The sequence below is a fragment of the Coptis chinensis genome, chromosome 3 (genome assembly GCF_015680905.1).
Source record: "Coptis chinensis isolate HL-2020 chromosome 3, ASM1568090v1, whole genome shotgun sequence".
In the NCBI taxonomy this organism is placed as follows: Eukaryota; Viridiplantae; Streptophyta; class Magnoliopsida; order Ranunculales; family Ranunculaceae; genus Coptis; species Coptis chinensis.
Genome location: NC_141458.1, coordinates 121,640,755 through 121,658,709, shown reverse-complemented (window position 1 = coordinate 121,658,709; position 17,955 = coordinate 121,640,755). Strand labels below are relative to the sequence as shown.

The following is a 17,955-nucleotide window of genomic DNA, read 5'->3' as shown; positions in this document are numbered from 1 at the left end:
GGGTACCTACATTATCCCCCACCATAGTCGAAACCTGACCTCCTACGACATCCCTGTCCACCACAACATGTCCAAAGCCGCCATTGCTGCTGTCGTGTAACTCCCCAAACAATTTTTCTAGACCAGTTCTGCCCGACCGAGTAGAAATACCGAGATTTACGGCAAGAGGAACCACCATAAATCTAATCCAATCACTCACATCTCCTGGATTTTGACACCTATATAAGTTACTAGCAATTTCTGCCACATTTCCCATACTTGGAGCGTCGTTGGGAGCTTCTATAGGTTGATCATCAATCGGCTCCGCCATGGAAGAGCATTATCTGCTCCATTGATCGAAGAGACAGATTCATTAAGACTCAAAGATGGGCCTGGATCTGTTACCTCAATTCCCTTTCTGTAGTGGGCTGGATTCACAGGCCTACCCCTACCTTTGTAAGCAGTAGAAATACCCATTCTCCAATTAAATTTGTTAGGCCACAGTAGAAGCCCATATGCACCCACGGACGAGATCTCTACCTTACCCATATGGGCTTCTTTTTTGACCCACCGAAGATGTCTCTCCTCCCCTTGTTCTATGGGCCCCATGCTTACTGTTTTGTGCAACAATTAAAGACTCATGTTCTAGCTGGACTATTTGAAGGATACAGACTGTGTGGCCACCTCAACATTACCCTCTGTTCTGCCACCTGTTCACTCTCCAATATTATCCTGTTCTGCCACCTGTTCACTAACCACATTATCACACCCTGGTACACAGCTCTGAGGTTGTTCAGTACTGCTCATCTCAATATCCTTTGCCTCACACTCTGCCAGAACGTGATGCTGACAATCACCAACTAGTGGGGTGTCACCATCTTGTACAGCTAAAGGATGCTCCTGCGACTGTATCCCCAATTCAAAATTTAAATAGAATGTTAGGGTTTCGCGTCTAAACAATCACTTGGGCTTATTCTTTGTAAATGGCCAAGGTTACCTACCTGGCTTGGGCATTTGGACATTTTTGACCTTGTTGGTCCTAGGGTGGAATTAAAACATTGAACCCTCATTTAGTCCCTGGTGGCGAGTATATCAGACAATATCAGTTCCCTCTCAATACACAGATATATGTCAACTCAACTGAACTCTTGATTCCCGTGTCATGTGAGATTCCAAAATGTGGTTCCTCACTTCCTCGTGCAAATAAAAAACGTGTTGGCTTGACTATAAGTTGACTCTAGTTTGACTGTAAAGGCTCAAAATGTCGATATCGACGCGGATATCACAAAAAGGCCAGATAATTTAACTGATATTGAGGGCATTTTAGACATTTTGGGGCTTGGATTAGACTAATTGGGGCAGTAGATTAGGGAAGGAGATTAACCATTCCGAGCAGGTACTTCTTGTTCAGGCAAAGGAGCTGCGAACCGAAAATGGTTAATCTGAACCGACAAAAAACAATAACAATGAGTTTCACTTGTTGGAGAGAGAAAGAAGCTCATTTTCAGATCTGTTCTCGTATACTCTCTCCGAAACCAACTGAATTGTGCAAAGGAACTCGAATCCAGGGTAAGTTTTTCTTGTCCTTCTACTTCAGTTTTGCATCTAGCATGTTTTCCTTTTGAACAACTTCCAATGCATATTTAGATTGAGATAGAAAAAATCTCTTAACTGTACTCTGTACTTCCATGCCTAGGAAGAAATGGATGTCACCGAGTGTTTAGAAGCTGTGTAGACTTTCTTTTTGTAAATTCCCATTTTGGATCTTGTAGACATTGAGTGAATTGATGAGTCAGGTGGATTGCTAGATTGAGAAATTTTCTTATGAGACCTTGTGACCAGTGTGAGGAATGAATTTTGATGCATTTTTTTTTTTTTTTTTTTTTTTTTGGTAATTGAATTTTATTAATGGAAGGGATCAATTACATACCTACGTATACTTACCACACAAAGCAACAGTCTTGATGTACTATGGTGACAGAGAGGATCACCCTTAGCACAAACATGACAGAAACAAAGCAAAAGAATACTCCAACCTGAAGGATAACACTCCACCAGTTACAAAGCACTATTTATGATCCCCTGCCAGTTAAACACCAAGTCCCTGAACCTGTAGTCCTTCCTTTCTAGTGTTGTCGAGGACCAATACCATAAGAAAGCCTTCACTTCCACACAAGCTCTTTCAGCCCTAGTACACTTGTTTCTGAAGACTCTATTGTTTCTTGATTTCCACAATACCCAAATCACCGCGTACGGAGTCATTCTCCATACCTTAGCAGCGAAGCCGACTCCTATGAGCTTAGGCCATGCCACTAGCCATTCCTCCAAAGAATCTACCCGAGCTATCCTAGGAAAAGCAATGCATACCGGTTGCATCATAAGCATCCACAATTCCAGCGCAAAAGAGCAAATGAAAAAAAGGTGAAAAATATTCTCGTGAAAGGTTTGACACATAGAGCATACAGGGGAGATGTCCATTCTTCTACGAATAAGGGAGTTTGCTGTTAAAGTTCGTCCATGCACTGCTACCCAAAAGAAGAACTTGACTTTAAGTGGAATGGGGACTATCCAGACCAACTTTGTGGGGAAGCTTGTACTGCCGTGAGCATTGCGGTTATTACTTCCGTCAATGCGTCATAAAAGGAACTAACGGAGAAAACACCATTATTAGTCAAACGCCAACACCCCGAAGTCTTTCGTTGATCTGTTAAGACAATGTTGCCTAACATAGCAGTAAATTCTGCATATTGTTGCATTTCCTAGTCATTGCTAGCTCTCCTGAGATGAAGATTCCAAGAGATACTAGTCGAATCCATACTGCCAAACTCACTGACCATGCCGTTCTTCAAACTTGAAGCCTGGAAAATGAAAGGAAACTTCACTCGTAGCGGTTCAGCACCAATCCATGGATCCGACCAAAATCGAATGCTATTACCATACCCCAAGACAAAGGATATGCCGTTCAGAAGTCGGGGAGAGCTCGCGAGAATTCCTTTCGAGGAGACATACACCATGTGAGTGTGTAACCTGGTTAGGCCATCCACCATACCTACTAACTCCGTATTTTGCCCACAATCACCCTCTTCTATAAAGGATCAACTTCATTTCCATATCTCCACGACCAATGTCCCAAAAAGAGCTTTCTTCATTGTTACAAGGTTGCAAAGAACCAAGACCACCACTCTCCTTGGGTGTGCATAACGCCTCCCACTTCACTAAATGGTACTTCCTTTTAACCACGTGGAACCCCAAAGAAAATCTCTAACTTCTTTTCGATTCTCTCGACCACACTAACCGGGATCGTAAGCAAGGACATGTAGTAAACTGGCAAATTAGCTAACACACTTTGCGTAAGAATCAATCTCACACCTTTAGAAAGAAGTTTCCTTTGCCAACCACCCATTCTTCTTTGAACGGTTTCTATCACGGGATCCCATATCTTCTTATTCTTGTACGATGCACTGAGAGGTAAACCCAAGTATCGACAAGGCAGAGTACCAATACCATATCCCATAATCGCGAGCCAACTCTTCCGGGTTATCGGCGCACCCACTTCATACAAATTGGTCTTCGTCATATTAGCCTTGAGGCCTGACAACACCTCAAAAATCAGAAATACCGCTTTGACAACCAAAAGTTGAGACACTGAAGCATCTATCATAAACAGAGTATCATCGGCAAACTGTAGAATGCTCACCTCCGGACTAGTAGGAGCTGGTTTAAAGCCTTTCATATATCCCGTGTCCATAGCTTTTTAAGGCTAAAACGGTTGAGAGCTTTCATCACAATATTGAACAAGAACGGAGATATCGTGTCTCCTTGCCTCAAACCCTGCACGGCTTCTAAAAAGTACCAGAAGGCTTAACCTTCAATGAGCGAGGAAAAAGAGGCCGAAGAGATACTCAATCTAATCCACCCTCGAATTTATCAACAAACCCCATCCTTTTCATCAAGTAATCGAAAAATCCCGCTTAACACAATGCATTATGCTTTGGTTATATCCACCTTCAATAATATGCCACACTCCTTCATTCTAAGAAGGGCGTCGATACACTCATTGGCAACAAGAGGGCCATCCAATATCTGTCTACCACCAATGAATGCACTTTGCACACACGACACAATTGTCGGTAAAACTGCCTTAATCCGTGTGGCCAAAACTTTGGAGATTACCTTATAAATACCACCGACCAAGCTAATTGGTCTATAGTCACCAACAGATAATGCACCCTCCTTTTTAGGGATTAAGGTAATGAAAGTTGAGTTGTTTCTTCTGTCCATAGACGTAAGCTCTTGAAATTCAGTTACAATAGCCATAAAATCTACCCGAAATGTTTGCCAACACTTCCGGAATACGGTCATTTGGAAACCGTATAGCCCTGGAGCTCTCTCCCCACCCAATTCGTTAATTGCAGCCAATATCTCAATTTCATCAATTGGGGCTTCAATACCTGCTGATTGCTCTTAAGAAACTTTGATAAATTTCATTCCATCCATCTCGGGCCTCACTAAGCGTATCTTCCTCATAAAGCGGCTTCATAAAACTCAACTATATGATCTCGAATGGCTATTTTATCGCTAACTTCATCGTTCCCAATAACCAAACGGTTTATAGTGTTAACTCTTCTTCTCGTTAGCAAACTTATGAAAATAACTAGTATTATCTTCACCTTCTTTAAATGACCGAAGTTCTAGACTTCTACCTCCAACATATTTCATTCTTCCTCATGAGACTTCTTAGCTCACTCAAGACACCACACAATTCTTCATCTAGTGATAGTGTAGATGTTTCCTCTTTTTGTCAAGCTCATCAATCTCTTGAGACTTAGATTTGATAAGTAAGTCCACCCCCGCCCGAAAACTTCTTTGTTCCACACCCTCAATTTTTCTTAAGTTCTTTTATCTTGCACCACCGCACAAAGCTTGGAGGACCCTCAAAAGCAAAAGAAGACCACCACTCATCAATCAAATGCATTACATTCTCATCTTCGAACCACAGAAGCTCGAAACGAAACGGTAAAGGTCCTTTTGTCGACTGACTGCAATCCAACAGTATAACCCGGTGGTCAGACATATATTTAGGATAGGCAATTTCCTTAGCTTGAGGAAATTGTTCATCCCATTCCACTGAAGCAAGGAACCTATCTATCCTACTCAAACTTCGCCTATCTGCCCATGTATACAAGGCCCCATTTAAAAGATAGTCGACCAAGTAGTTCTTAGAAACAAAATCATCAAACTTACGCATATATTTTGTAAGTCTACTCCCACCACTTCTTTCATGACTAAACCGTATAATATTAAAGTCACCACCGATACACCATGGTAAATCAGACCATGCCCTTATATCTTCCAGCTCATTCAGAAAATGGGTGCGACTACTATCATCATTTGGACCATAGACCCCAGTCATGAGCCAAGAAAAACCGTTCGTTTTAAGATTGCACTTCACAGATAATGAGTATGCCCCAAACAAGCTGTCTGTAACTTCAACTAAGTCTTAATTCCATGCCACCATAATTCCCCCTGACAATCCACTTAAACCCATTGCTGGAACACATGCATACTCCCATGGCTATCCCACAAATCCCCAAGAACAGAATGTTGTCCCTCCCCCAGTTTGGTCTCTTGTAATAATAAAATTACAGGGTTATTATGATTCCTTATCAGTTAACCTTAAGTTATTGCATGTTTCATCGTTTCCAAGACCCCTTAAATTCCAAGACACAAATTGAATCGACATGGGTACCTACATTATCCCCCACCATAGTTCTAAACCCGACCTCCTCATTTACATCCCTGTCCACCACAACATGTCCAAAGCCACCATTGCTGCTGTCGTGTAACTCCCCAAACAATTTTTCTAGACCAGTTCTGCCCGACCGGTAGAAATACCAGATTTACGGCAAGAGGAACCACCATAAATCTAATCCAATCACTCACATCTCCTGGATTTTGACACCTATATAAGTTACTAGCAATTTCTGCCACATTTCCCATACTTGGAGCGTCGTTGGGAGCTTCTATAGGTTGATCATCAATCGGCTCACGCCATGGAAGAGCATTATCTGCTCCATTGATCGAAGAGACAGATTCATTAAGACTCAAAGATGGGCCTGGATCTGTTACCTCAATTCTCTTTCTGTGGTGGGCTGGATTCACAGGCCTACCCCTACCTTTGTAAGCAGTAGAAATACCCATTCTCCAATTAAATTTGTTAGGCCACAGTAGAAGCCCATATGCACCCACGGACCGAGATCTCCTACCCTTACCCATATGGGCTTCTTTTTGACCCACCGAAAGATGTCTCCTCCCCCTTGTTCTATGGGCCCCATGCTTACTGTTTTGTGCAACAATTAAAGACTCATGTTCTAGCTGGACTATTTGAGATACAGACTGTGTGGCCACCTCAACATTACCCTGTTCTGCCACCTGTTCACTCTCAATATTATCCTGTTCTGCCACCTGTTCACTAACCACATTATCACACCCTGGTACACAGCTCTGAGGTTGTTCAGTACTGCTCATCTCAATATCCTTTGCCTCACACTCTGCCAGAACGTGATGCTGACAATCACCAACTAGAGGGGTGTCACCATCTTGTACAGCTAAAGGATGCTCCTGCGACTGTATCCCCAATTCAAAATTTGAATTCTGAGCATTTACCGCGATGCCCAACAGACTACCTGATGCGTCCAGTGTATGGCTGCCACCTGGACTGCTAGCTATATTCCTGTACTCATCACCCTGATCTCCTACTCCCTCTCCGGTGTCATTCTCCGCCACCACACTGCCAACGTTCGCCATCTCCGGCCAACTAGGTATATCAACCTCCTTTTCCCCATCTAATTCCGCCTCAACCCAAATAGGGAACATATACCCCCTTTCCTCCAAACGAATAATTCTAGGAACCAACCCCACATCTCCCACCTTTGATTTTACACGAATCTTCTTTCTGCACACATCTAGAGAGTTCTCGTCTAGGTCCATCGAGCTACCGCATGCTTTAGTTAGAGCCTTTGCAATCTCTCTGGTTTTCAAGTGAATAGGGACTCCTGAGAAGGAAAGCCAAACTTCCGTCAACTTCAAACGATTTTCATTGACACTCCGACTTCGGGTTCCATCGCCCTAAAATGATTTCTCCTTCACACACAATCAAGATCGCGGCATCTTGATAAGTCTCTCAACATCCTTTTCTGATTGAAAAAAGACTAGCGTTTCGTCTCCTTCTTCCATGATCCTGAAGTCAACTTAGCCGAAAACTATTTCAAGATTACTTTTGACCCAAACCCAGTCCGGTGTCCCTTTACTAGAAGAAGAACATAACACTGTCAAAGTCCACCAGGAAGAGTTGAGGACAGACCCCATTGATCTCACTGTAACTGTTGGCACGCCAGCCTCCCACGCTAGAGTTGTAAGGTCACGCCTTTCAGATGTAGGATTTAAATCTCTCCTCTCCAGGTTTGGCACTTGTGGTTCGCCATTTCTTAAGACATGATTAGTCTATACCTGCGCGGTAGATTCTACCACGGAAGTCCATGAACGCTGGCAGATAAAATGGATGGTTTTGGTATGCTGTAGCAAGATTGATTACGAATGATTCATAGCTAGCTCGCTGCACCCACTTCACTAATTCGTCTAACAAAACTGATAATTTATACTTCTTATTCACTTCTGAGTCATTCACGTAACACAACCGACATACGTCCAATGCTTCTTGTATAGGGACATCCGCTAGTCTTCCATCCATAAGAATACCAGCGGCTTCTAAATCAATATGATTCTTTTTAAGTAGATTCAAGACTTCTTTATCAATCCTAAAGACTTGAGACTGAAGTTTATTCAAAACTGAGCAAACATCTTTTTTAGGATTCAACTTTATATAGAAATTCTCATTATCTTTAGAAGTAAATAGTTTAAATCGATTATACATTTCTCCTGTTAGTCCGCATAAGTAACCACCAGTTATATCATTTAATGTTTTGGCAATTCCAGCCTTTTTTTAGACCCAATCTATTGGCTTACAAACCATGGGAAGATTCAATTTCATCGGAAACACTTTCAAGTCAATAGTCAAAGTTGCGACACATTTCCTGTAAATAGATACATTTTTCTTTGATACTTTCTTTTTATCAGAAATTGTTATTATTTTGATCAATTTTCTGTCACACAAGAACTCTACCAAGTAGATACCTATATTATATTCTTGTGTTTTGCTTTTCTTTTTTGCTTTGGTTTTAGTTACTTTTTGATTCTCTTTCTTTATTTCCTTATTGGTATTGGATTTTTTTGAATCTTTCAAATTCTCTTTTTTGTTTTTACAATAAACTTGATATCGTACTAAAGATACAAGCTGGTCAATTAAAGTAGAGACCCTTACCATGGGTGATAAAGCAATATTGTGGAACACAATCCCAAGTACATAAATCATTATGGCTTCCAGTGTATATGAACCTAAGACATTAATACAATGGCGATCCTCATCAGTTAATTTTTGCTGCTTTACATACTCCTTCAGCGGTTATCCTTTTTATCATTTATGACATAATCCATGATATTTTTATGATTCTTATAAATACTTTCCTCTTCAAATATCATTGTTAGTCTTTCTATTTGCACCTGTAAGTCTATTTTCTCTTGCTCAGTGTATTTGGAACCATCTTTTTGTAATATTTGATCATATTCGGACATTCTTTGAAATAATATATTGTGATATTTACTCACATTAGTTTCTTTTTTCCTTTTATTCTCAATTCTAAGAATTACCTTATTCCAAAATCGATCCAGAATTTCGTCACTTTCAGAAAGAAAAAAATCACTTTTATAATCTTGACTATCATGAAATTCACTTTCATTAATTTCATCTTGTAGTTCCTCATTATCAGAACTTTCCTCAATAGTACTATATAACCTAATACTACGAAAATCAATATTCCTAGAACACCTCAAATCCATATTCCTATTCTTTCTTTTTCATGTCGATCCTTCGGCACTCAGCTGTATTGCCGTCCACGCATTTTCGCGATTTACACTTTTCACTTATTTTTTTAGCAGCTATGTATGGAAAACAACTCCCATATCCTAGCCTACCAGGTCCGAAAGACGGGGAGTTTTCCCCTTTACGATCATTTTTTTTCCTATTTTTGGGGAGTTCAAAGCCTTTTTACGCTTGCAATGAAAGGCAGATTTGTCTGGCGTTGCCTTAAAGATTTTATTCCCCTTGTGCCTAGCAACACAGGCAGGAAGACACGCCCCCTACGGGCCTTCTTAGTGCACTAGCAGGGGGTTCACGATCCCCACCTGAGAAGCACTCACTACGGTAGACTTCTTTATTGTGCCTGGTCATCCTATTGACTCTTCTCTTACTTTCTTTCACACCCTATCGTGTTATAAGCCTAAAGGCAAGCTACTCAAAACCATCTAGCTAATAGGACAGCGGAAACATCCCATTGGGCTTATAATCCTTATGCGGTCTAGGTGCTCGGCGTGAGTAAAAAAAAAAAAGAAAAAGAACTTAATTGAAAAACCACTGCTCTCCACCCACTGCTATCTGGTTTGTGCTTTCAACTACCTGATATATCTCAGTTGCCGTCTCTGAGTTGACTGCCTTTTTTTATTGAAGCTCCGCTGACTGCAAATTTTGGAGATGCCACTACATGAAACACATACCCTCTTTCTTCTAACTCGATGACTCGTGGCATGGATGCGGAATTAAAGACTTTTAGACTAACCCTAGCTGTAGGTTTGGTAAATTGCATGTTGTTATCGCCTTTTTCCTGGTTCTCCACATTTTCTCTCATTTCATTGTATGGAAGGTTGTGTTTTTGCGGTTCTGTCTGTTGGTTTGAGGTAGGGTGGCAGATGTCGTCGGGATGGTGGATGAGGATTTCTTTTGCAACTGGTATTCACTTATAGTCATTCTCAAATCTTACTAACGAGGAAAGAAAATCCTTGCAATTAAAAGCGTCTCCGAAAAGTAATTTTTGCAATGCTTTCGTTTACATGAACTTATTGTGAATGAGTGTTTGATCGAGATTGCGTCAAGTTGTACCACCAGGGAGGGTCGGCAGACACAGTAACGCATCCATGCAAGTTATTACTCTGTTGGAATATGTTGGAATATGTTTTTTATACATTAGTTGTGATTTGTACGACTGCTTTTTGTCATAATGTAGTTTTTTGAATTTACGTAAATATAGTTTTATTCTTGTTGAAAATTATTTTGCAAATTTTCAACAGATCATGGAGGCTAGTGCCCCGTTGGACGATTTTGTGAGCATGCATGAGGATGGTAGCATTCCTCAGCCCAAATTTACAGATGGGCAAATAGTTGAAGTAGTGGTGGGCTGCATTGCTGGTATGACTATCTCTGTGTTCCTGATAGTTTGGCTGGTGCAGAGATGGTGGGCACATCAGCTAGTTGCTCAACAGCCTGCTTTACAGATGGCGGAAAAACAACCAATCGCCATCATCGATGGATGACTTGGAGTCTCCTCCTAGTGTAGTTGATGACGATTGATTAGGATTGATGTTATTTTTAGTTGTTTGTTTATTTATTTTCGGTCTACATTTTTCAATCTATTCAGTGAGAAAACAGTGTTATTTCTCATTACAACATCTTTACTTAAATGAACTACCCCATTCTGGCACTCACTATTGAAAGCTGTCTTGTGTCTTTCTTCAGCGCCAAATACAGAGATAACCTTATGGATTTAGGAATGGACTAAATATACATATGAAAATGTGTACTGTTACACATTTACACGTACATTTTCCAGATTATCAACTTTTGCCATGAATAGAGTTTCATCTCTATCTAAATAAAAAGGAACGGTGTGGGTTCTCCAAAAACAACCTTAATTTTTGGGTCTAACTTATGATGTGATGTGGCAGATCTAAAGGCTTATAGGGGTGTGGGCAGGATAATAAGGGCCAGACTTATTGGTGGGCGGTTGGGCTTTTTAACCGGGTTTCTACTGGACGGGTTTTGATTGGGCTTTTCAGTGTTGTATGGCACGGGTTATGTACTAGTCTATATAACAAATTAGGAAAGTGTACAGCCCGCAAAGCCTCTTATCATATGACTCAAACAACTTTTCAAGTTCTCATAATACTGCTCGTGACATGGTAGAATCTATGGCTCTTTGGTGGTATATTGTTTTAGTAAATTTAAACCGGTTCATACGATCGTTTCTTTTTCTTTAAGTCGCATTAATAAAATAGTGGTCAACAAAAGTTGCATGGACTGGACACTCTAATAATTTGGGCTGGACTTTTTACGTGCCTATTTACACCATTTGGGTTGTTGCAGCGTCAACCCCTAAATATTTTGTGATTAGACACTCTAACTATTTGGTTTGGGCTTTTCATGTCCGGGCTATTTGGGCAGTTGGGCTTTTTAAGTCGGCAGACTTGGGTTAGGCTTTTTACAGCTGTGCGGTATGGGCCGTATGGCATGGCAAATACTAGTACTTTATGTTCTCTTTTGATACTTTACATATGATCACTTAAACAGTTAGGAGAGAACTCATCATTATTGAAAGTATTGTTATAAACACTTACACTAGCTTTCGAACCCGTCCTACAAACGGGTGCCCTTATATTAAATTATTCTAAAAAAATATTAGCAACTATGCATATCTCTACTACTAGTATAGCCTATAATGATCGTGGGCTCTTAAATTCATCCGGGACTTTTTCTGACGCATAATGCCCTTAATAAATAATAAAATCATATGCCTACCTATTTATTAATGAGGACTACTTTGTCTTTTGGTGTGTTTATAAATTTTCAGTACCAATTTTGTCCTTAAATAAAATAATTGCTTAACACCTTTAAATAGGGTCAATTAGTCTTTTCATGTGGGAATATATTCTAAAACCAAATCCACGCAATGCTCAATTGTACGCATTGTTATAAATGTCATTTACAGCTAATACGAACAGTCTCTTCTCCCTTCTCTCCCATCTCTACTGTTTCTCATCCTTTTTTTACCAACAAAACAAAACCACCACTTCTTCTACATCTATCTCTCCCAATTGATATAGCCAATTCACTTTGTTCTAATATCAATACCACAGCACCTGAACGCCAACAGAAAGCCAAATTGTTCTGCAAAGAGACAACATTCAGTATTATGGTATAATGAATTAATGACTGAAACACAAGCTACTTTCAAAGAATAATATCGACTGTGGAGTGAGTTTATGACAGAGGCCACGTTGTATTAATCAAGAAACTTTTGTGGGGTTGTGCAGTGTGAAAACATGGAAATTCGTAACTCTATTTCTTGATTGTTCAAGGCGCCAGGTCTGTCCGTGCTAATTCTCTTGAAGCAATATATATCTTTGTCTGTCCACCGTCATTTGAGGAGCTTGAGATGCGACTCCAAGCACGGTAACTATACACAGCAAAAGCCCAAGACTTTTGTGTTGAGGCCTTAGAATATGCCTGTGCAACTAAAATATTATTTGGATTAATAGGGGAACTGAAACAGAAGAACAAGTCCAAAAATGACTGCGGAATGCAATAGCAGAACTTGAGGAAGGGAAGTCTTCAGGTCTCTTTGATCAAATTTTGGTAAACGATGAGCTCGAAACTTGCTATCAGAAACTTAAGGTACCCCATACTTTTTCACTGGGCATCTGCATTTCTATACCCACTAATTGTCATGCTGAATGACCAAGTATTCAAACTTTCAAATGTTTATCTAATGTAACAACACTTCAATATGTGCAGGAAATATTGGGTCTAAAGCAGAGTACAACGGAGCCCTCTTGACAGGCTGCCTGTAGATTGAACATTCACTTCGTTTGGCTGCACAAAGGGGTCAGGTACCCGTTCACTATTTCTATTTTGTTAAATGGCGACCAATTACCATTTTGTTCCTTTATTTATTTATTAATTTACTTTGTTATTTATTTGTGTTACTTTACAGATTGATCTGGGAGTTTTTGGTGGAGAAGTTTTATGCCAGGTAGAACTGATTTATATATTGGCGCCGTATGCACTTCTTAAAATTTCCCCAGAACACTTTACTGCTGATATTGGCTTACTTCTTTCTTGAGTTTCACTATTTGCTTTATCATAGTATAACTAACTCTGTATAGATGGTTGTTGTAGCCAGATGCATTTCTATGTTCGGTTAATGAGGTAACAGTCACAAACTTGGTTGATCAGAGGGCCCGTAATGGTGCTATGAAATGCATATCTTTTTCTGATTCTCACAATTTTACATTTCAGTTCTAGCGATATTGACTTTATCCGGTCTGATTCTGTTACCGGTTCTTCTGCCCGTCTCTGCAACTGATAAAGCTGAGACTAAAATTGCTCAAACAATCACCAAAGGGGCCTTTAACGACCTTGACAAGTTATCCATGGCAAATGTGGAGGTAAGATTTGTTTTCTCCCTTAATCTGTCTTTCATCTTTATTCGTTATGCACATACTAACTAAATAAGATAATTGTTGGATTGAAAATTTTCAGGCCTATCCCTAAAACAATCTCTACGGTTTGGTCCAGAAGAAACAAGTGATCGAGGCCATCGAAACTCATCTGTAAGTCTTAATATTTTCATCATCATCATTTAAACATTTGATCTTTTCGAATGAGATAACACAAAAAGTCGAAGGACAGTTATCAAACTCACAGAAGGAATTTCTTCTGCGTAAACAGGTATGCCGTTTTGCATACTTATTAGCTATTTCCATTTTCTTCAATTAGCATACATTTCATACGCATGGTTAATATGAGATTTGTAGTATCCTGGAGAGGGGGAAAAAGTATTTGTAGAATCATGTTGCTCTATGGTTAATATTGTAGGGTTTAGGGTTTGAGGTTCATGCTTGTAGACTTTGATTCTCGGGAAGCATGTCGTGTATATATACATTTGATCAACTGCTGTCACGTCCTTTATTTGTGTCATTGTTGTTTCTGTATTCTGTATTCTGGAAGCATTTCACGATCAATAGATGTGCTAATAGTTTTTGTATTCTGTCTCTGTTGGTTGCATAGGTCAAGCCATGTAGGCCTCTAGGAATGACACTGGACATCAATAAATCATCACATAAAAAACTGTCTAAGTGGTTGCAATCTAAATCTTTTGCAGGACTGGTGTGTTTCCTATTTCTTCCTTTCAACTTCTTTTGTTGCACATAAACCTAGATCTAGATCTAAAACTGTGTAACTAATTGAGTTAAACTATGGCTGAAGGCTAAACTAAGGCATAAGGCAATTGTGAGAATTCTCTACAACTCCTTTTATAGTGAATAAGGAGAGGAAGTTACATGTGGGTCGAAATCCATATAAGGTGGTAATATTTAGATGACAGGTGAAGCTATGTACTTTATGTAGTTAGAGGGTCAATGGTTAATAAGGATTGGTGGAATGGTGGCAAGCTTATCCGCCTAAATTCTGTATTATTTCATTTTTTGTGTTTGCTCTAATTTGTTACCCCCGATGTTCCTCTCCAATTTAGTTTTCACGAGCCACATGGAAGCGTGCTTGATTTAAGGCTTAATACGCTATTTACATAATAATGAGACAGATGATGTAGTGCTTGATTTAAAGCTATCTTTTGGTCCCCTTTGCTGGAATTTCAATATATAAAAAATTGATTCCTAAATTTTATACCAGTTGACCAAGATTATGCCACTGCATCTGCGAAATATGTGATCTCATCAGTGGATGCTGGGGTAGCCTTTGCTGCAGTCATGATTGCTGAGTATCCATATGGCTATTTTCTGCCTCCAAAACGTTTGAATCATTTCTAATCCTATCAATCTCTGTCCTGTCCAAATTTTATGCTTTAATCAGTTCATCCTTGACACTATATCTACTTCCGTAGCAATCCAAACTAAACAAAGACACACTGGCATCCTGATTTGGTACCGCTTCCAAAATTTTTTGAGGATACTTTTGACCCCCAGTGCTCCCGTACTATACTCCTCTTGGATCGGCATGTAGGTGTAGCCCTGGACCATTCCAACTTATATCAGAAAGACTATCCAGTTATGACCCAAGATGTTGCCGCTGTACTCCATCAAGGCCCACAGGTGTTTGTCTTGCTCTTTTTGAGGAGGGTGTAAGTGGAACATTTTGATTCTTCTTAGGTTCTTTCGCACATCTAAAAGGGACTGGGCGTTTGCATTATCATGCTAGAATCTCAGAGGTTGTTGAGGCATGTCTGTTTACTTTTATCTTTTCAAAGTAACTGTGGCAATGAATAAGTTTAGAATTCATATATTTTTTTTAGACATCTGTGTCAATAATTACTTTGTAGAAAACCGTGAAAAGTGGGTTTCTCACAACTGCTACCGCGAATGCCTCTACGGCTCTCCCCTGATCTACGGTTTCATGGCATGGTAGTGATATAATAATTTTTAATCGATTGTGTTCTACTCATAATCCTGGTATTACTCTAACATTTTGATGTTCTTTGAAAGTTGGAATTTCTTGGTATGAATTAGGAAACTTGAAATTTATGGGTTCTGCTCAATTTCAGTTGTAAATTACAGAGTTCAGAAGATCATTCATGGATGCAGTTAGAGGTAAACTAAACATTCAACATCTGATTGAGTTGTTATGCTAATTAAATTTTAAAAGAGTTATTGTTCGTTCTACAAAAAATTTACAGTTAAACGATGTAGCCCAGTCGGCAACTCTGTGAGTATACATCTTTCATTCAATTTAACAACTGCAAAGAACAAGAACCGTATTTTTAGAGAACGAGAAAGTGATAAGTGGAGAAGAGAAAAGAAGGTGGTGAATTCAAGTTCTGAAGAAGGCGGTGGTTCCTGTCTACAGATTCTAATATCATCAGTGATTTCAACTTTTGGAGGTGTTTTTGGTCCAAAGCAATTTCAAGAACAAGAAAACGAAGAAATGGGTTCAAGACCTGTTGTTCCAAACCAACCCAGAGGAGGGACAGTAATTGTAGGTGGAGGAAATTAACCACAAGGATGGTGCAGCTGAAGGAAATAATCGATGAGCACTCATAAGTGTAACAAATAGAGGTGTTGATGGAAGAGGCATTGATGCGAAGCCAATTACTCGCTCAGTAACGAGGGATTTCTGTGCACAGATACTTTCCAAACCATAAGAGACATACTGCAGGTTACTTATTCTTTACTTAACGAAATTTAAATGTAGTTCTTTTGTCTAGAATGAACGTTTGATGTATCATTGTTACAGATTAACAGGAAATGCTATATGTTACTCTTGAAATGTTTTGTCCTATGAAATTTTATTCCTTAGTAATACACTGAGCTGTACACTGAGGCATCTGGGTCTTGGTTGTGATATATGTACAGATTAAATGATATGATATGTTGATATTTTTTTAATGAGATTTGCAATGCCCTTGAATGAAATGTTCTCTTTTTGTACTTTTAATTCATTTTCTTTGATGGGCATTCCAATTTCTTTTAATTGGTACTAGGACTGCTTTACTGAAAATTTCAATATTATGGTTTTTTGTTCAATGAAGGATCAAAGACACCCAAGAAGAGTAATGAAGTAGTGTTGAAGGATTGGTTGAAGAAGTCGAATATTCGAGTTCAACGAGTATGGCTAAATTCTTCATTGATTCCAATTTTGGAATACCTGGTGCCATTGCAGTGACTAATAAACACCAAAAGGAATTCTTCTTGGAGAGCATAGTCATCGAAGGGTTGGTGTGTGAACCAGTTCATTTCTCTTGTAATTCATGGGTTCAATCAAGGAAAGATCATCCAGGAAAAAGGGTATTTTTCTCTAACAAGGTAATTTCCTTCTTTACTTCCTATGAATTTGAATGCACAAGTCAAAATTTGTGGACGCTTGAATAAAATTCAAAGTGAAACCATTTTGTCTTAATCTTTTTTTTTTTTTTTTTTTTGTTACTAAGTTGGTCTTAATCTTTGAGTCAAGCAAAGAGTTAGTTGTTGTCAAACATTTTGTCCTTGAAGGTCAACATATTCTTCCTCAGATATTACAATAATGTAGGAAAGAGAGACCTTCAAAATTATGGATTTAGGTAGCTAGGGGAATATATAAAAGTTGGTCCTGAGGATCTATTACCACTTACGACTTATGACATTGAGTGTTCATTAATTATTGAGCTTTCTTTTGTTTTTTTGGTTTGAGCAACCATATCTACCTTCTGAGACACCAGCTGGACTTAAAGAATTAAGAGAAAAGGAACTGAGTGATCTCAGGGGTGATGGTCAAGGAGAGAGGAAGCACTCGGATCGGATATATGACTACGCCATATATAATGATTTAGGTAATCTAGACAAAGGGATTGATCTTGCTAGGCCCAAACTTGGAGGTGAAGCGATTCCTTTTCCAAGGCGGTGTAGAACTGGGCGCTCTCCAACTGATACTGGTTGGTTCCCTGACTATTATACATATTGTAACAATGTTTAGACTTCAGTTACTGGAAATATATCGTATTTGTAGTTATCCCTTCTAGGGACCAAAACACCATTTCAAATTTAGTGAAGAGACTAAGATGTATTTACGCGTACAATTTCCTACAGATATAAATGCAGAAAACAGGGTTGAGAAGCCATTGCCAATGTATGTGCCGAGAGATGAAGCATTTGAGGAGTCAAAACAAGATACATTTGCAGCCTGGAGGCTAAGGGGAGTGCTCCACAATTTGATACCATCATTAATTGCCAGTATTTCTGCCGGATAATCATGACTTGAAGTCCATGTGTACTGTCACAATATATTTTGGACTTCAGTCATACTTTGTTGCCTACTAGAACCACCAATATGTACATCAATTTTATTTTCAGACCACAAGCAATCAAGTTGACCCTTCTTCTGAAAGCACACCCAATTGCAACTTGCAGTTCTTGTGTTGCAATTTAAATGTTTCGAAACACCAATTTGTTCGCAGCCATTAATTAAATTTATTCTTTAACTTGTGTAACATTGTAAGATTGTGAATTTCGTTCTATTGCATAAAGAATTGTCACGAGTACATC

General features: G+C 39.3%; 3 long non-coding RNA genes across 11 annotated transcripts; all 3 read left to right on the top strand.

The window, feature by feature from the left end:
• Positions 1 to 1,334: 1,334 nt before the first annotated feature.
• Positions 1,335 to 10,654, top strand: LOC147513879 (uncharacterized). The gene is made up of 2 exons (XR_015215723.1): positions 1,335 to 1,548; positions 10,219 to 10,654. It is a non-coding gene; the product is annotated as an uncharacterized LOC147513879 (long non-coding RNA).
• Positions 10,655 to 11,915: 1,261 nt separating this feature from the next.
• Positions 11,916 to 17,891, top strand: LOC147513877 (uncharacterized). 9 transcript variants are annotated; one of them, XR_015215714.1, is made up of 10 exons: positions 11,916 to 12,119; positions 12,238 to 12,376; positions 12,463 to 12,598; positions 12,719 to 12,813; positions 12,918 to 12,956; positions 14,615 to 15,528; positions 15,615 to 16,093; positions 16,467 to 16,740; positions 17,133 to 17,345; positions 17,500 to 17,891. It is a non-coding gene; the product is annotated as an uncharacterized LOC147513877 (long non-coding RNA). The 9 variants fall into 9 exon arrangements; XR_015215715.1 differs by having other exon boundaries at positions 11,916 to 12,376; positions 14,615 to 14,702; positions 14,826 to 15,528; XR_015215716.1 differs by having other exon boundaries at positions 11,916 to 12,376; positions 14,615 to 15,342; positions 15,448 to 15,528.
• Positions 12,976 to 14,424, top strand: LOC147513878 (uncharacterized). Its single transcript, XR_015215722.1, has 3 exons — positions 12,976 to 13,132; positions 13,223 to 13,371; positions 13,466 to 14,424. It is a non-coding gene; the product is annotated as an uncharacterized LOC147513878 (long non-coding RNA).
• Positions 17,892 to 17,955: the final 64 nt, after the last annotated feature.